Source organism: Rhincodon typus, unplaced genomic scaffold, assembly GCF_021869965.1.
Source record: "Rhincodon typus isolate 14 unplaced genomic scaffold, sRhiTyp1.1 hic_rhity00000677, whole genome shotgun sequence".
Taxonomy (NCBI): domain Eukaryota; kingdom Metazoa; phylum Chordata; class Chondrichthyes; order Orectolobiformes; family Rhincodontidae; genus Rhincodon; species Rhincodon typus.
The window spans coordinates 22,462-37,364 of NW_025966315.1; the positions used below are offsets into that span (position 1 = coordinate 22,462).

Below are 14,903 nucleotides of genomic sequence, written 5' to 3' on the forward strand. Positions count from 1 at the left end.
TGCTATAAACCCATTTTATAAACCAGCATAGCCGGTTTTCCTGGCTTTAAACAATAGCGAATAAACAAGTTCACTGAGGGCCGTAGACAACAGCAAAGGGATAGTTGAGAATTAGAAAAGAAAATATTAAACAAGCTACTTGTTGATGCAATGTGGTTCTTCCTGACAATTTCACTTCTTAACCACTCCCTGGTCTTCTCAATAAATGTAGACTGGGAAACTTGAATTAAACTCCATTGCATTCAAGCAGAAAACAACCCATAGTCACTGGTGTGCCATAAAACAAATTTATTTTGTGAATTTTCTTCAAAGCTTCTTGGCGCCAATGTTCTGTCCAAACCAAAATATTTGTAACAGGATTGTACATTATTTCTCACAAACGCCAGTTACGTTTTTGTCACAAGAAAATCCTAAAACAGACACAGGAACTCTCTTACTATAATTAAAAAGACACATTATGACTAAGTGCTAAGATAACAAAGTGTGGAGCTGGAGGAACACAGGAGGCCAGGCAGCAGAGGAACAGGAAAGCTGACGTTTCGGGTCAGGACCCCAAAGTGTCAGCCTTCCTGTTCCTCTGATGCTGCCTGGCCTGCTGTGTTCCTCCAGTTCCACATTTTGTTGTTTCTGACTCCAGCATCTACAGTTCTTGCTATCTCTTTATGACTAAGTGCATTTGTTGTTTTCTTCCCCAGTTTTGGGGTCAGTGATTTCCTTTTTTCATTGGAAATATAACTTGCATTTTTCTTGTGCTATTCACATCAAAATGATCAACACATTTTCACACAAACATTTACAAACTGTAGCAGTTCTACAAATCAAAAAAATGAAACAGCAATCAATTATCTTTGGTTAATTATAACATTTTGTGCACCAAGCCATAGAGATGAAAAAAATCTTCAATCTCTAATGAGGTAACTCTGCCAGGGAGAGAAAACACTACAAATAACTCAACACTCACTGTACAATGTCATATGAGCAACTGTCATTTTTAATTCACAAGAGGAGCACATGGGCATCGCAGAATAGATTCAATTTCCAGCTAACAGAAAGGGGAATGCTATGAAAATTGCATGACCTCATATACACAAGGACAAAGTATGCACCAATTTAAATTTACAATGGTAGAGTTTCACAGAATTTGGTCATGCCCCTTCAAAGCTACATCAATTTATTTCCCTGTATGGGACACATTTGATCAAATCTCTCCCATAATTGTCACCATATCCTTTCATATTATTCCTTTGCCCCCCCACCAAACATGGTGTCAAAAATAAATGATGGACTTACTTTATAATGGTTTTTGATGGAGGATTCCTCACTCTTACTATTTACTGTTTAAGGAAAATATTTTCTAACATTCACTTCTTTTAAATTTGCATCTTCTCTTTATCATTCAGATCAAATCTGTACTTGAGATATAAGAGATTGAGTTCCAGGCAAATAATGCCAAGTGGAATAGATTTCTATCAGCATAAGAAACACAGTCTGTGAGGAAGGGTCACTGGACCCGAAAAGTTAACTCTGATTTCTCTCCACAGATGCTGCCAGACCTGCTGAGCTTTTCCAGTAATTTCCGTTTCTGATTTCCAGTATCCTCAGTTCTTTCGGTTTTTATTTAAACCATCTGTGAACCTTTGTTCTTTTCTCAATCCACTCATTGTACATGGGTGCTGCAGGCTGGCCAGCACTTATTGCCTTTCCTGTGCTTTGTTTCAGGAATACTATGTAAACCTTTTCAATTGTGAGCAAAATATTGAAGCAAGGTTTTCCAAACATTTCAACATTCGAATAAGAGTGTTGTTCTCAAGGCAAAAGTTTATTGTGCACTGAAGAGGACAGTTGATTGAATCACAATGGTAAGGACTATAGTCACGAAACGCAAGCCAGGTACAGACTCCCATCTTTTAATCTCAGGAGATTAACGGACCTTTTGGGTTTTACAGACCTATAACCAACTTCATAGCTAATTTTACTTCAAGACTTCTAAACTAAAATTAAACTTCATGAACTGTAGGGCTGAAACTTGAAATCTTTCTCTGGACCAGATCTATCTTATCCTCTGGATTATAAGATTCGCAAGGATGTTGCCAGGGTTGGAGGATGTGAGCTTTGGGAGAGGGTGAATAGGCTGGGGCTATGTTCCCTGGAGCACCGGAGGCTGAGGGGTGACCTTATTGAGCGTTTATAAAATCATGAGGAGCATAGATAGGATGAATAGACCAGGTAATTTCCCCAGGTAGGAGAGTCCAAAACTAGAGCGCATAGGTTTAAAGGTGAGAGGAGAAAGATTTGAAAAGGACCTAAGGGGCAACTTTTTCATGCAGAGGGTGGTGAGTATGTGGAATGAACTGCCAGAGGAGGTGGAGGAGGCTGGCACAATTACAACATTTAAAAGGCATCTGGATGGGTATATGAATAGGAAGGGTTTAGAGGGATGTGAGACAAATGATGGCAAACGGGGCTAGATTAATTTAGGTATCTGGTTGGCATAGATGAGTTGGACCGAAGGGTCTATTTCCAAACTGTACATCTCTATGACTCTATTCAACCAATGATGTCACCATAGCATAACCTTACATGTTGAACATGGCTGTCCAGTTCAATAGTAATTTCTGGCTCTGCTCTGTGATTTACCCCTGAGGGTTGGCAGCTGGCTACCTCTGTCACAGAGGTTGGGCTTATGTAAGAATGGAATCAAATTCGGTGGCTACTTGTTATATTTAGTCTAAAAAACATGCTGAATTTGGCAGATCTTGTTTGGACCCAATCTGATATCAACAAATGTTGCAAAATCTACTAACTGTTCTTAACAGTATAAAATAATGGTGAGGTACCGACTAGCTTTTGCCTTAACTCCTTCTAGGCTCCAGCAACCTTGTCATATTTAGTTCAGTACTTCTGAACACCTAATTTTTTTTTTTAAGTGACACATTCAGCAAGTCAGTGTACATGGTATTCAAAAACTGATTTAATGGCATAGTCTTTTTTTCAGGTAATTTGGAGTTTTTAATTTTATGGGTGTGCTCGCAGTCAAATCAGAGTGACAGCTAAACTGCAGGAAGATGCGAGGCTACGTTAACAAGGCGTTTGAAGTGATTCACACAATAAAGTTCTAAATCTGATATAAGTACAGAAAATGCTGGGATATTTAGCAGGTTAGGCAGCAACTGTGAAGTGTCTCTCCGCAGATTTCACATTTCAGTTCAATGATCTTTCATCAGAACTGGGAAACGTTAGATGTGGTAGGTTTTCAGAAAAGGATAAAACTAGGTCTGTGACGGGTGGAGTTAGGAGAGACTCAGTGACAGATTCTTAGTCTTGCAGAGCCAAAAGGGTAAAAGTGATAGGCCCACATATCACATTTTGGCGGAGGACAGAGATGCCAGCAGGCCAGCAAGGTGACAAATTAAAACGAAAGGCCACCAGAAACTTGTGGTCATGTCTGTGGACAGATTGGAGGCGTTCTGAAGAATCACTCAACCTGCATTTGAACTTTCCAATGTCAAGGAGACCACACAGTGAGTAGTGAGTGGGAAACACTCAATTGGAAAGAATGTATGGGCATGGAAAGTGAGGAGGTTGAAGGGCAGGTGTTACATGTAGTGCTTGCATGGGAAGCGGTCACTGTGTTTGAGATGGCTGAGGAGTGGAAAAGAATATCACGGAGCCAATGGTCCTTGCAAAATGATGAAAAGGGAAAGTATGGTAAGATGTGTTTGATGGTGTCATCACACTGGAAGTGACAAAAAGGTTGGAAAATTATGCTTTGAATATTGAGGCAAGTGGGGTGGAAAACGACATTAAAAGGAACCTTATCATGGTTCTGAGAGGGAAGAGAAGGAACAGCAGCAGAAGTGCAGGAAAATTTGCAGACACTGTCGCTGTCAACAGATAAGCCATGACAGATTCAAATTTGTTTTAGAGAAAGGTAATACATATAAAGTTGTTTGTAATTTCTGGACGTCACAAATGTTTTACAGCGAACTACTGGAAATCTGAAATTAAAACAGAAAATGCTGGAAGTATACAGTACATCAGACAGCATCTGTGGAGAGAAACAAAGTTTCTGTGTTAATTGAGAGTTATATTTCATTAACTCAGTTTCATTAACTCATCAGAGTTAAGGTTTCAGGTCAAATTGGTCTTCCATCAGAACTGAGGAAAGAAAGAAAGGCAATAGGTTTTAAACAAATGAAAAAGGGAAGAATGTGGAAATAACAAGGTCTGTAATAAGGTGGAGAGCAGGAAAGATTAGATGACAAAAGGTTTCATGGTCTAAAAGCCAGATGGAGTGGTAATGGGTATAGTAAAGAAAGATGTGCTCACTTGAGAGGTTAATGGCTACATGGCAGCAGACTGAATGCAACATGGTTGAATAAAGAGAAAAAAAAAGACAAAACTGAAATAGCAAATCAAAAGGAAACAAATTGGTGTCAGAGATTACGAACTAAAATTGCCAAACTCAATGCTGAGTCCGGGAGACTACTGGATGCTGAGTCAAAAGATGAGGTGTTGCAACTCAAGCTTACTCCCCTTTTGGTTTGCTCAAAATTGACTATGTTTTTAATTTCCTCACTTCTGCTGAAGATTCATTACAATACTGAAATACTAAGTCTGTTTCTTTCCGAGATACACTGCTGTGTATTTCCATCATTTCCTGATTTGTAGCCAATTTTTACAGGTTGCATAAACAGCAATGTGGTAACTAACAAATTAAGCTGCTTAATGGTGCTGGTTGAGGGATAAATGTTGGTTAGGATACTGGGAAAACTCCTGTGCTCTTCTCTGAATAATGGCATAATTTTTTTTAAAATGCCCATCTGTGTAGGCAGATGGGGCCATGCATTACAGCCTCAACAGTAAAATCACTCCTCTGGCAGTTCAGCACATCCTTGATTAAATAAACACTAAACAAGACAAGAATCGCTTTGAAGTGTACCGAGTAGAAGAGTGATCACTTTTCTTGGCAATCTGCCAACAAAATCACCATTATTCCACCACAATTCAGATCTAAGCTTTGTGGGCTAGCAGTTATGAAGTGTTTGATATGCACTAATCTGTCATCGGTTTATGCTTTTAGTTTTAACATTTACTTTCATTTCACACAACATTAAGGGTTAGAAAGGTTTTTGAATATTTTTGTTTGAATTGGGAAATCAATGAAATGAATAAGGATACTGCAGTTACTGATCTCAGTCATGAAAAAGAGATAAATCAATATAGATTCAGCCGAAGAACTGCTGAACCAATTCCAACATTTCCACTGGGAAGGATTTTTGAATATTTTTGTTTGAATAGTGAATAACTCAAATAGACTGGCATATAAAGCAGCTTGCAGTGATTACTGACCTCATCATGAAAAAAGGCCAAAATTAATGTCCACATAGCTAAAGAACCACTGAACCAATCGTTGGACCTCCACTGAACGTAATCCTGTCCCACCCCCATCATTCCAAAAGTGGCCGGCAAAGTCTCCCAGACAATCTTTCCAATGCAGTCATCAATACTCACTATTAAAACATTATGACAGTGTTTGCTCAGCAAAAAGCCAACAATTGTTTGGCAAGCTGTCAAAGAACTGGGATGGAATCTGCACTTACTGCAACATATTTAACAATGGGGTTTGTGCAAGGTCTGGGAGGGATTTTCAACCAAATATGTGGAATGCATATAATTGGAGACTTCGTTCGGAAGACATCTTCGAGTGTAAAGGTTGTTTAATTTGAAGTTAATACCTACTAAGCCATTATAGTTTAAATCTCCTCGATATTAGGGTTTGTGAAATAAGTAAACGAGCCCATTAACTGGGTATATTAAATCCTGCATAACCCTTCCGTCATTTCTCAGTTTTTGATTGAGGTAAACACTGAGTGCCACAACAATCATGCAGAAAGTTAACTGTGTTTCCCATCAAAAATCTGTCTGGTAAGGTGTGTAGTAACAGTCTTACAATCCCTGATTGAGATAACTTTAGAGGAACAAAGGAAAAGAATCGAGAAAATGGAAGATGAAAACATGAGATAAAGGAAGAGGGGAGTCTGGGGGAGAAAAACCAGGGTGAAAATCAAGGCAATGAGACACCAGGAAGGGAATGGCCAGGACATGATGGCATGATGACAGGTGTGCCCCTGTATACAGAGAAGCATGGCAAAAAAGTACAACAGGTCCAGAAGCCTTAAAATAATTACTTGGAAAGTTCAATGTGTGTTAATTAAAAACAAATATTTGCATTAGTGTAGCAGGCATATATATAATCACACACCCTTCCCAAAGCAATTCACAGCTAATAAATTAGTCTTAGATAATAATCACATCTGATTTCTGTGTGGCAAGGTGCCACAAACATACTAAGATAATGAGCAGTTGATCTGCTTTGGCCTATTTTGTGGGTTGAAGGTTGGCAAGGAGACAAAGAACCCTTCTACCCTTATTTAATAGTACCATAAGATGTTTTTCCACTGGTCGATAGTAATCAGACCGAAATCCTATCTGAAATACAGTGCTTTCGAGGCTGTAACATTTCCTCAGCACTCTATTGTAACTGCAGCCAAACTTATAAACTCAAGCCCTGCAATGGTACTTGAACCTTTAAAAATTGGATGCAAGACTAGGATGACCAGCGAGTAAAACTGACAATTATAAATTGATTTTATATTCTTTCCTCATCAGTTAAAAAATAAATAAGGTCTACTCACAGAAGTTTTCTTTGTTACAGATGCTCTAGTACACTGACTTCAGCCACCGTTCTGCAGATCAGCTGGAGTGACGACTGCCAGGTGACCACATTTTTCCTTTGGGCAGTCTAGAAACAATGCAATCATGTTATTTTACTGCATAAATAAAAAAATCCAAGATCAAAAATTTTATGACTATTATGTCAGTTAATTTACATTAAAATTTGCCACGTTCAAGGTCAGGCTGCTCATACGTCATTTCTACACTTCTTAAAAAACTTCCCTGAAGATTTTATAATTTAGGTATGAATTTCTCTCTAAACCAGTATTTATTGTGTAGAAAATTATTAGGATTGCAAGAGTCCTGTACTAATTCAGGTAATGATTAAATGTTTTCCTTTAAAGCATTGAGGATTTTACATCATAGGCAAGAGTGTTCTACATTTGTTTTACAACACAGATTATTACTCACTACAGGGGGTAACAAAAATAACTTCTCTTGGTATAGTACCATTCAGGAAAGCTCAGGCACAACGGCAACTGTAACAGTACGAGGAAGTACGCAGGGTTAGAACTGGTTGACCAAATCTAATAGTTTGCTTCTTTGATCATCCATGATAGGCAGGGTACAGACAATACAAAACTAGCTTATGCTTACACAATCCAGTACAGTGTCAGCTGTTAGATACGAATCTGCAGTGGAGCAGCACTTGATTAACAATCTTGAGTTTGCTATTAACTGCACTAAAAAAATTTAAGATAATCAGACAAGTCAATATTGTGGCTCATTTATGATTAGTAGAAGTGATATACATTCATGTGCAGGATCTGTTCCCTTCAAACAAAGTAGTATGTTTAAGTTTTGCACGTTTCTTGACTGTTTTTTTAAATTTTGATTTTATTGTCATGTGTACTGAAATACAGTGAAAAGCTTTGTTTACAAGGGGTACAGGCAGATCACAGCAAGCAAAGGATGTACAGATCAAAAAGACTTAGAGGCATACAGGTTACATTGCAGGTTACGTTGCAGGTTACATTATTTGAGGCTACGGCTCACTCAACAGTGTGATAATGGCCAGAAAGAAGCTGTTCCTGAACCTGCTTGTGTGTGTATTCAGGCTTCTGTATTTTCTGCCCGATGGAGAGGTTGTAGGAGATCATTACCAGAGTGTAATGGATCTTTGATGACGTAGGTCACCTTTCTGCTGCAGCGGGCCGTGTAAATAGAGTTCATGGATGAAAGATTGGCTTCCGTGATGGTCTGGGCCAGGAACATGGGGAGCATGCAGTTCCCTTTGTTTTCTCTGTCCTAATGCATTAGCCAATCAATCAGAATTGACTTACATGAGATTACTGAGATAGTTTGAAATTTGGCATTCTTGCATTTGTCCTGACGAGTACAAGACAAAAAGCTTCGGCAACTTGTCTTATTTTCCAACTATATTCAACAACTGGGAAGTTCCATGAAATAAACAAATGACACAACATTGAAATGACATAGGAGGCCATTCAGTCCCTCAATCCTGTGCCAGCTCTTTGAAAGTTCTCTTTTCAGGAACCGATTCAATTTGCTTTTGAAATTTATGCTGTTTGCACTTTAACCGAGCTTTTCCATATAATCCATAATGTAAAAAAAACTCCATCTCACCTCACTTGCCACTTAAATGTGTGCTGTCTGTTATCAATTCGCCTGCTCGTGGAGACTCTTCTTCCCATCTTCTTGATTGGAACACTACTGCTAAAGATTAGGCCATCCAGTTCTACCATTCTAGATCATGGCTGATTATCTACCTCAATCGCATGATCCCCATATCCCTCAATGTTACTTGTGATTATAACTCTATCAATCTCTCTTGAGCTCATTTAATGAACATGCTTCCACAGCCCTCTGCCGTAGAGGATTCCAAAGGTTCATCACAATGAAGAAATTCCTTTTCATCTCAGTCTTAATGGTTTACCTTTTATTTTCTGAAACTGTCTTCCCTTGTTTCAGACCTGACAGCCATGGGAGATCACCTTTCTATACCTGCTTTGTACCTATTATACCTACTTTCCATTTAAGAATTCTGCAAGTATCTGGGAGATCACCTCCCATTCTTCTGAACACTAGAAAAGATAGGCCTTGTCTCAATTTCTCCACATAGAACAGTCCCAACCATCCTAGAAATAAGTGTAATAAACCTCAGCTGCACTCCTTCTAAGTATATCCTCTTTTGGGTAAGGGCATCAGGCACACTAACTCTAGGTGGAATCTCATTAGTGTTTGATACAACTCAAGCAAGATTTCATTGCTCCTGTACTATGAGCTACAATCTAATTCTTCTAACCTGTCACTTAACTGAATTCACCATATCCGAAATCATTTATAATAAATTTTCTCTGAAACCGCCTTTAAATAAAAAGTATATTTATACAGCAACTTTCACACTTCAGGATACTTCAAAATGCTTTACAATACATGCAGTGCATCGGAAGGATAGTGACTGTTGCAATTTAGGAAAAGTGGCAGCAAAATTGTGTAAAGCAAGTACTCACAAATTGTAATATCACGCCCAGATAATCTGTTCTCGTCTTGTTGATGGAGGGATTGATTTTGGTCAAGTCACAAAGGCCTTCACATTCTTCCGTAACTATGGCGCCCACATTAGACACAGTATTTCACCTGAGGTTCAACCAGCAAGTTATAAATTTTTAACATATCTTCCTTGCTTTTTATTTCAAGCCTGTATTTATAAAGTCAAGGATCCCATAAACTTTTAAAACAACGTTATTGAATTGTGCTGGCACCATTTGTGTATGTAAACGCCTCGGTCTCTCTTAACTTATCCCATTAAAATTATTCCGTGAAGTTGGTATAGTCTTTCCTCATTCCTTTCTTTGCAAAATGCATCTTCCATTTCTCTGCTTGAAATTTTGTCAATGTAGTTACCTTTTTCACTACATACGACCATATGAACAATTTTTATAAACCTATCACTAAATATCAGAGCTACTGTAGAGTAGAGAGAGGACATTTGGCCCCTTGTGTATTTTATCACCTTATATGGTTCGAAATAATGTCTGAGACCTAATGGAACGAGGGAATAGGTGATGGCTGCCTTAAAGGTCAATAGGGTTTGAACTAGTTGTATAAATATGTGAGCCAGTAATCACTGGGGTGAATATTGTGGAGTGTGGCTAACTGAAATGAAGCTCTCACTTGAATTCGGTTTAAATAGTTATCTTTTGGAGTATAACAATCTGCACAGTTGAGTGGAGAGCTGCCTTGTGATGGAGAATGCTGCTATCAACATGGGTTCATTTCCCTCACTAGCTGAGGTTACCATGCAGGTTCCACCTTCTCAAACTTGCCTTTCTCAGGTTAAACTCAGCACCAGTCCTTTCTTTCTAATGAAAAAGCAGCCCTATGATGCTCTGGGACTATGGTGACTTTACCTATCTTTGAACGTTTTAACTTAAGAGTTATTCTACTGCATTTCGCTGCAAAACTACATTGTTTCTATTAAAGTAATATAAGCAGATAACAATAAAATCAAAATATGCTTGAGGCTTGATTCTAATCTTGCGGTTCCTCATGACTGTCGATTTTAAAAAAGTACAGAATGAGGAGAAATAGGTCATTGAGCCCCTCCAGTCTGCTCACCCTCATAACATTTTGGGAGAATCAGCCAAGCTGTAAATTATCATTTGTGCTGACATAGGCTGCTCATGGTAACAATTTGCTGTTGTTGCTTGGAGGGCATAGTCCAAATGAGTAGCTTTTGGTTGAAATCCTAAAGTTCCATCAGTAATATGTGATAAGCTCCCATCTTGGGAAAAGACTACAATTAGCCAAAAGACATTTTGAGCAATTTAATGCACTGCATACAGCTGGAAAGGCTTAAATTAAAGCCAAAGCCTTAGAAATTACTTAGCAAGCTTCAAGACAATGCTTGGCCATTGGAGGTCAGTTTCAATAAGGGAGGCAGGCTTATTATAAAATTGAGAGGCTTAAGAGTAGAGGTGCTTGGAAAAAGGTTACTGGTAAAGACAGAAAAATGACAATTGTTTGGCATGGGAACCAAACAGTTTGGGTACACTCTTCGAGATTTCTCTGTATGGAATACAAATTTTCAGATTTTAAAGGAATTATAGAAAGTAACATAACCATATTTGCACAACTATGAAGATTAGAATATTGCAATTGACAATTTATCTGATGAAGGACAAATTAGTTCTGATGATTGAAATGAAGCCATCATTTCAAGAGGTACAAATTCAAATATTTACCAGAAAGAGTTAGTCAATGAAGAACGTGACTAATGTTAGTAAAAGAGTGAAGGAAAACATAACTAGCTGAATATACAGGTTGAGGAGCAAAAGGTCAATCCCGTGGATTTTTAAAAATTCAACTGATGACGGGATGTGGACATTGCTGGCTAGGCCAACATTTATTGCCCATCCCTAATTGCCCAGAAGTCAGTTAAGTATCAACCACATTGCTATGGGTCTGGAGTCAAATGTAGGCCAGGCCAGGTTAGGATGACAGCTTCCTTCCCTAAAGGATATTAATGAACCAGGTGGGTTTTCTCGACAACTGACAAAGGTTTTACCGTCATCATTAGTCTCCTAATTCTAGATTTTTATTGAATTCAAACTCCAGCATCTGCCATAGTGGGTTTTGAGATTAATGGTTGAGAAATTACCACCAGGCCATTGTCTCTCCCATAAGAACATGAAGTTTAATAATGGAAGGCAAAAAAACACAACGTAAGCTTGGATAGTGGCTCTGGGAATGAATATACCCCAAACAGAGAGAGATCACAGATTATTGAAAAGAATCCTAGTATTGCGAGAGAGGGAGAGAGAGAGCGCAAGAGCGAGAGAGAGAAGTCACAGCATAACAAGGTCAAGAAATACAGCACAGACCCGGAATGCCACCAGGAGCAGAAGCCCACATGATCGGGATGTCTTCGTGGCTATGAATAAATTAGGCTAATAAAAGCTGCCAAACAGCAAGAATCACAAAGCTGGAGAGAATTTGGGTTGTACACGGTTGGACAACCAACTCTACCACACAGATGGATATACATGAAAATGCGTCTCCTGATTGGGCTTAAAAGGTTAGCAGCACAGAGTTTTGAAGAAAAACTGGGGACCAAGTTGTAACAGAAGATTCATCTTTGGATGGAAAATCATTTTGAAGATTTTATTTGCCTTGGTATTGTAAATCAATTAATATTAAAGTTGCATTTTTTCAGGAGATCAACAAAAAAAGGGAAGTATTTATTTACTGTCAAAGGGACACCAAGTGCAAGGAACATGCTAAAATTAATTAAATATCTATATGGCTAAAATTATTGATGCTTCTAAAGTTTGATACTTCTCAGTAAGGTCTACCTTAATAAAATTGAGCTATCTCCAGTTGAAGGCAGGCACTGCCATGTTTTACAGGTACTACGGGGAGCACTTTGCAGGCATATTTGTGATGCATACTGCTGTTTGTTTTTATGGTGTGGGAGCAGTGAGTTTGAAAACATCATAAAAAGGACTTGAAGCAAAATTCAAAATTATAAGTCAAGCTTCAGGGGCTTTTTTTAAGAACTCTGGTTTGGTAATTAGGCAAACTGGGCAGAGTGTCACTTTGCATCTCATCAGCAATATTATTTAGAAAATGTCAGCCCTATTGTAGTTAGTTAAAGTAGGGCCTCATGAAAAGATGAAGTGGCTTTCAAAACTTAACAGAAAGAACTGCAAAGTCTTGCTGAATTAGCTGAGCACCCAAACAAGGCCAGATGCCAGTTCTGGGGTCATACAGTAAAGTATAATTATATATCCCAAGAGGAAGATTTTATTTATGTAAACAAAATATTGAAAAAATTAAAAATAAGGCATTGTACTTTAAAATTTCTATTAGGAGCTGACGCAGGAGGTATGAACTTCTTACTTTTAGTAATGCTACTTATGCATGATAGGTTTGTATGTGCTTGTATGTGCAGGAGTGTTTATAATTTCTCTTTTGGGCAGAGTGAGGTAAACACAGAAAATAAAAGAAGTAGGCCATTCAGCCCATCAAGCCTGTTCCATCATTCAAATGATCATGGCTAAGCATCCAGCTCAGTACCTTGTTCCTGCTTTCTATACAAACCCTTTGATCCCTTTAGCCCTAAGAACAATATCTAACACTTTCTTTAGAACTCAATGTTTTGGCCTCAATCAGTTTTTGTGGCAAAGAATTCCACAGACTCACTATTTTTTAGATGAAGAAAATTCTTCTCAGTCCTAAATGGCCTATCTCCTATCCTTAGACTGTGACCCCTGGTCTGGACTTCCTGCTCATCAGCAACATCCTTCCTGCATTTACCCTGTCCAGTCCTGTTGGAATTTTGCAGTTTTCTATAAGATCTGTCATCACCCCATCAACACCTGCCATTCTTCTAAACTCCAGTGAATATAGTCCTAACTGATCCAGTCTTGCTTCCTATGTCAGTCTTACACTCCCAGTTATACACATAATACTGTAGGTATGGTCCCGTCAAGGTCATGTAAAATTGTTGTAAGACATCCCTGCTCTTGTACTCAAACTCTCTCGCTTTGAAGGCCAACTTACCATCTGCCTTCTTCAGCACTTGCTGCCCCTGTGTGCTTACTTTCAATGACTGGTATAGAAGTACGCCCGAGTCTCGATGCATCTCCCCCCTTTCCCAATCTGTCACCATTCAGAAGATAATCTGCCTGCCTGGTCTTGCTATCAAAGTAGTTAACCTCACATATATTCACATTATACTTAATCTGCCATGCATTCATCTCCTCACTCAACTTGTCCAAATTACACTAAAGCATCTCCTCATCCTCCTCACAGTTCATCCTCCCACCCAACTTTGTGTCATCAGCAAACGTGGAGATGTACACTTAGTTCCCTCATCTAAATCAATGTAATATTATGAATAGCTGGAGTTCAATCACTGATCCTGCAGTACTGCCACTTGGAAAACGATCAGTTTATTCCTCCTCATTGTCACTTGTCTGCCAACCAGTTCTCAATCCGTGTCAGTTCACTAGCCCCAATCCCATGTTAATCTCATGATGAACCTTATCAAAAATCTTCTGAAAATGCAAGCAAACCCACATCCGCTGACTTCCCTCATCAACTCTATGAGTTACATTACTGAAAAATGGTCAAGCATTATTGCCCTTTTGTAAATCCCAGTGGACTCTGTCCAATCCTGTCACTGTTTTGCAAATGCTTTGCTATTAAATCTTTTATAATGGACTGAAGCATTTTCCCTACTACCAATGTCAGGCTAACTGGTCTATAATTCTGTTTTCTCTTTACCTCCCTTCTTGAGTAGTGGAATTACATTAGCTACCCTCCTATCCAATAGGAACTGTTTATTTTTAAGAAAACCAGAATCTACACAATTTTGAAAGATGACTACCAATGCATGCGCTGTTTCTAGGTCCATTTCGGTAAGTACTCTAGGATGTAAATTATCAGGCCCTGGTTGATTTATTAGCTTTTAATCCCATCAATTTCTCCAACACCATTTTGCTACTAATACTGATTTCCTTCAGTTCCCTTTCTCACTAGACTGTGTTCCCCAAAATTTTTGGGGCATTATTTGTGCCCTTTTAAATTTTTTTCAATATTTTATTTACAAAAATAAAATCTTCCTCCTTGGGATATATAACCATACTTTACTCTTAGACCCCAGAACTGGCATCTGTCCTTGTTTGGGTGCCCAGCCAATTCAGCAAGATTTTGCAGTTCTTCTGTTTCAGTTTTGAAATCCACTTCATCTTTTCGTGAGACTATACTTTAACGGAAATAGGTAATTAACTGGTCTCCTGTTTCTGACAGTTAGGGACATATATTTGTCTTCACATACCTATACCAGCTTTTACAATCAACTTGAATGTTCCCTGCATGTTTACTTTTTTCATAAACTCTATTTTCCCCTTCTTGATCAATCCCTTTGTCCTTCTTCAGAACTGGTCTACTGGGTAACCGGACTCAAAATGGTAACTCTGCTTTCTCTCCACAGGTACTGCCAGACCTGCTGAGTTCCTCCAGCAATTTCTGTTTTTGTTTCAGAAGTCCAGCATCTGTAGTTCTTTAGATATAGTAGGAACTGCAGATACTGGAGAATCTGAGATAATAAGGTGTAGAGCTGGATGAACACAGCAGGCCAAGCAGCATCAGAGGAGCAGGAAGGCTGACGTTGCAGGCCTAGACCCTTCTTCAGA

The 14,903-nt window shown here is 38.7% G+C and overlaps 1 long non-coding RNA gene across 2 annotated transcripts in view; it reads right to left on the reverse strand.

The window, feature by feature from the left end:
• Nucleotides 1-264: 264 nt before the first annotated feature.
• The window catches only part of LOC125488398, a 22,925-nt gene continuing 8,286 nt past the window's right edge, over nucleotides 265-14,903 (reverse strand). Inside the window, exons 2-4 of one of the 2 annotated variants that reach the window (XR_007266310.1) lie at nucleotides 9,213-9,339; nucleotides 6,699-6,805; nucleotides 265-410 (exon numbers count right to left, since the gene is read on the reverse strand). This is a non-coding gene — a long non-coding RNA (uncharacterized LOC125488398). Of the gene's footprint in view, nucleotides 411-1,563; nucleotides 4,049-6,698; nucleotides 6,806-9,212; nucleotides 9,340-14,903 lie in introns of those variants that run through there. The other variant, XR_007266309.1, reaches the window with a different exon arrangement.